Source organism: Aotus nancymaae, unplaced genomic scaffold, assembly GCF_030222135.1.
Source record: "Aotus nancymaae isolate 86718 unplaced genomic scaffold, 86718_ANA_hifiasm-v0.15.2.pri h1tg000540l, whole genome shotgun sequence".
Lineage (NCBI taxonomy): Eukaryota > Metazoa > Chordata > Mammalia > Primates > Aotidae > Aotus > Aotus nancymaae.
In genome coordinates, this window is record NW_026988955.1 from 90,911 (window position 1) to 95,482 (window position 4,572).

General features: G+C 55.2%; 1 long non-coding RNA gene across 1 annotated transcript; it reads right to left on the bottom strand.

Moving 5' to 3' along the window:
* Positions 1 to 2,459: 2,459 nt before the first annotated feature.
* On the bottom strand, positions 2,460 to 4,211 carry LOC135273241 (uncharacterized). Its single transcript, XR_010341039.1, has 2 exons — positions 4,005 to 4,211; positions 2,460 to 2,530 (listed from the first exon to the last, which is right to left on the bottom strand). It is a non-coding gene; the product is annotated as an uncharacterized LOC135273241 (long non-coding RNA).
* Between the last annotated feature and the right edge of the window lie 361 nt (positions 4,212 to 4,572).

Here is a 4,572-nt window from a genome sequence, read left to right on the forward strand (position 1 = left end):
TCCGCTCAGCCTCAGGGCCACAGGCCGGCAGAAAGCAGGGGTCCCAGAGTCAGCCACCCGTGGCGCACAGCCTGGGGAAGCTCCTGCTGTCCTGAGTGTCACTGCTGAGGTTCAGATGAGGAGAGGGGGCATCTCCCCATGTGGCTTGAGCACATGCAGGGAAAGGAGATGTTTGTGGAAAGCAGGGTCACCAGGAGTGAGCTGCCCACGAGACACGGGCTGGGGCAGCAACCTCTGCCTCCTGGGTTCAACCATTCTCCCTGCGTCAGCCTGTGTGCCAGCGGTCAGCAGTTCACACGAGGGCAGGGGGTCAATGTTCCTTTTCAGGTTCGACCTGGCATGGGAACAGGAGGGGTTCACTCTGCAGGGAAGCTCTCTCCCTCCCAGCAGAGGTCGAGGTGAAGGTGAAGGAGGCTGCAAGCCCAGGACACCTGGAGACCCCAGAAGCTGGGAGAAGCAGGAAGGGTCCTCCCCGAGAGCTTCTGGAGGGAACTGGATGATTCCATTTTAATGGGTTAAATAGTGATGCCCAAAATAGAGGTTTATGTCTTGTTTCGCACGACCTGTGAATGGGACGTTATTTAGAAATAAGGTGTCTGCAAATGTAATTAGTTAAGGATCTTGAGATGAGGTCACCCTGGATTAGGGTAAGTCTTAAATCCAATGACAGGTGTCCTTCTAGGAGACAGAAGGGGAGGGCCGGGCGCAGTGGCACGCACCTGTAATCCCAGCACCTTGGGAGGCCAAGGCAGGTGGATCATGAGGTCAGGAGATCAAACCATCCTGGCCAAGGAGATCAAAATATCCTGGCCAACATGGTGAAACCTCGTCTCTACTAAAATATAAAAAAACTAGCTGGGCTTGGTTGTGGGCACCTGTAGTTCCAGCTACCTGGGAGGCTGAGGCAGGAGAATCGCTTGAATCTGGGAGGTGGAGGTTGTGCTGAGCTGAGATCCAGCCACTGCACTGCAGCCTGGGTGACTGGGCAAGACTCTGTCTCAAAAAAAAAAAAAATTGTAGACAGACACAGAGGAGAAGTCCACGTGGAGACGGAGGCAGAGACTGGCGTGATGTGGCCACAAGCCAGGGACACCTGGCACCCCCCGGAGCTGGGAGAGGCAGGAAGGATCCTCCCCGAGAGCTTCTGGAGGTAACTGGATGATTCCATTTTACTGGGTTAAATAGTGATGCCCCAAATAGATGTTTATGTCTTGTTCCCCAGGACCTGTGAATGGGACGTTATTTAGAAATAAGGTCTCTGCAAATGAAATTAGTTAAGGATCTTGAGATGAGGTCACGCTGGATTAGGGAAAGTCTTAAATCCAATGACAAATGTCCTTCTAGGAGACAGAAGGGGAGACTCAGACAAAGAGGAGGAGCCTACGTGGATTTGGAGGCGGACACTGGAGTGATGCGGCCACAAGCCAGGGACACCTGGCGCCCCCAGGAGCTGGGAGAGGCAGGAAGGAGCCTCCAGAGAGAAGTGGATACAACTGTAGTGGATTGTCAAGAGTAGCCCCCAGAAAGATCGGTCCACATCCTAAAGCCCAGAACCTGTGAATTAGTGGGGCCTCTGGGCAGAAGGGAGGAGCTGGTGTTGGGGTCCCACTGGGTGTGTAGCTCATGCATTGTGAGTGAGGAGTATCCCAGGCCGAGGGGACCTACCTAGTGGGGAGTGGGGTGGGGTGGGGAGAGAGTGCTCCCACAGTGCTTTTCTTACTCTCATATACCCCCAGAACCACCAAACACGTGAGTACAGAATGGAGGGGCTGCGGGGTGGGCGTGATGGTTGGCCTGGGCGTCCCGAGGTACCTGAGGAGTGGGATCTCTGCCAGGGCCATGTGCAGCCAGGCCTCCTTCATGCAGGCGTTGCAGCGGAAAATGTGCAGGATGATGGTAAAGCAGTCAAACACCTCCACGCCCGAGGCGGCTTCCAGTTCTTTCTAGAGAAGGAGAGAGTGAGCTGGGCCTGGCGACTCACACCTGCAACCCCAGCACTTTGGGAGGCCAAGGCAGGTGGATCACCTGAGGTCAGGACTTCGAGACCAGCCTGGCCAAAATACTGAAAACCTGTCTCTACTAAAAATACAAAAATTAGCTGGGTGTGTTGGTGGGCACCTGTCATCCCAACTACTCAGGAGGCTGAGGCAGCTGAATTGCTTGAACCTGGGAGGTAGAGGTTGAAGTGGGCCGAGATCATGGTGACACTGCCCTCCAGCTTGAGTGACAGAGTCAGATTCTGTCAAAAAAAAAAGAAAAGAAAAGAAAAGGAGAGCAAATGAGAAGCCAGAGGGGAAGGCCAGGCCCTAGTGGCCAGCCTCACAGGGAGGAGGACATTCCATCACGCCTTAAAGCCACTATCACCCCATCTGGCCCCTGCCTGGCGGGACGCTCTAGCATCCACTCGTTCACCGCGTGGAGCGTGGGAGCAAACAAAGCAAAGCCACATTCTGGGATACCTTGGTTGGGGCAGCCATCCTCTCCACATTCAGGAAGACGCATGTGATGTCCGGAGATTGTCAGATCCTCTCTAAAGGAAAGGGGGTCTCGTCAGTGGCCATCCGTCCAGACCTGTGGACTGCGGGATGAGCCACGAGGCCCTTTGTGGGGTGCGCCGTGGAGGGCACGGTTCACAGACATCCCTGACCTGAGCACCAGACCCAGGATCCAGGAAATCAGCATTGGAGGGATGTCTCTAGGGGTGTGTGTTTCATGTACACAGACGTGTACACGGTGAACACATCCTGGTGGAGACACACACACACAAGGTAAACACATCCCAACAGGGACACACACATCACACACGCACGCATGGTAAATGCATCCCAGTGGAGACACACACATACACACACACGGGGAACACATCGCAGTTGGGACACACACACACAGTGAACACATCGTGACATGGACAGACACAAACACATGGTGAACACATCCCAGTGTGGAGACTCACACACACACGGGGAACACATTCCAGTTGGGACACACACACATACATGGGGAACATATCCCAGTGGGGACACCCACACACCCCTCACACAGTGAACACATTGTGACATGGACAGAGACACATGGTGAACACATCCCAGTGGGGACACACACACAAGGTGAACACATCCCAGTTGGGACACACACACTCACACAGTGAACACATCCCCGTGGGGGAGACACCCCACACACACACACTGTGGACACATTGCAGTGGGGACGCGCACACACACACAGGGTGAACACATCCCTGTGGGGAGACACACACACGGAGGACACATTGCAGTGGGGGCACACACACATGGTGAACACCTCCCTGTGGGGAGACAGACACACACGGTGAACACATCCCTGTGGGGAGACACACACACACGGAGGACACATTGCAGTGAGGACACACACACATGGTGAACACCTCCCTGTGGGGACACACACACACACGGTGAACACATCCCGACAGGGACAGACACATGTATACACACGCATGCACACACACACACACACACAGAGTGAAAACATCGTGACAGGGACAGACACAGAGTCCCGGTGGACACATCCCAGTGGGGACACACATACACGGTGAACACATGGTGGGCCAGACACACACAGAAACATGGTGAACACATCCCAGCCCCGATGAGATGCCTCTGAGTCAGGCACGGAAGCAGACTCCCACCTCGGCTAGTTAGTAAGTTAGTTAGCAGTAGTAGTAGCAGTTAGTAGGGTCTTACCCACTCTGCACTGTAAGCCGGATGGTCAAAAACTTGGAAGCACAAGGGCCCCCACACAGGACCCCACGCTAAGAGAGTGCATGGAGGAGGGACACAGGTCCAGCCTCCCATCCCTCCAGCTCCTATTTATGTGGGCTCCCAGCTCACCTGGACCACCCACTCATGGGGCCGCTTCCCCTCTGGCCCAGCGAGACCCCTGTCCTTCCACGCGTCTGGGTTGAATGTTCTCGGGAGCAACAGATGGGAAAGGAGGTTTGGGGAGGGAGCAGGTGTGGACGGACTCACCTGTCAGGTGCTCAAAGTTCCCTCTGCCAAAGACAAGCTTCTTCTCTGGCGTTCTGGTGGACACGACCATCGTCTGCACCATGGACCAGCCGTCCAGAATGTGCACCAGTACTGTGGCCTTTGCTACCTGTCACTCAGCTCTGGGGACACAAGGGCCACCTTGAGGGACACTTCCTTTTGGGGTAGATCCAGGGCCCCAACCACACCTGCCCGGCGTGTCCTTCTCCTGGCCTTGACCGTAGGGCCTCTAAGTAGGAATCTGGCCAGGGAAGGATGCTGGAGCCACCATGGGACATGAGGACTCCCCAACCTGCCTTATATAGGATTTGGGGTCCAGGTGGACACAGCAGGGAACTAGGGAGCTAGGGGTGCTCAGGGATAACTCAGGAACCACAGGCAGGGTTAGGAGGAGGAAATGCAGGAGGTCTGGGTGCCGTTCTGAGCAGTTTGGGGCTTCCACTGTCCCAAGAGTTGCCCATTTTGGAAAACACCCTTGAAGGAGAACCGCTCTTCGGCTACAGGGGCTTCCAAGGGAGATGTCAACAGTCTTGAGACTCTGGCACCTGCA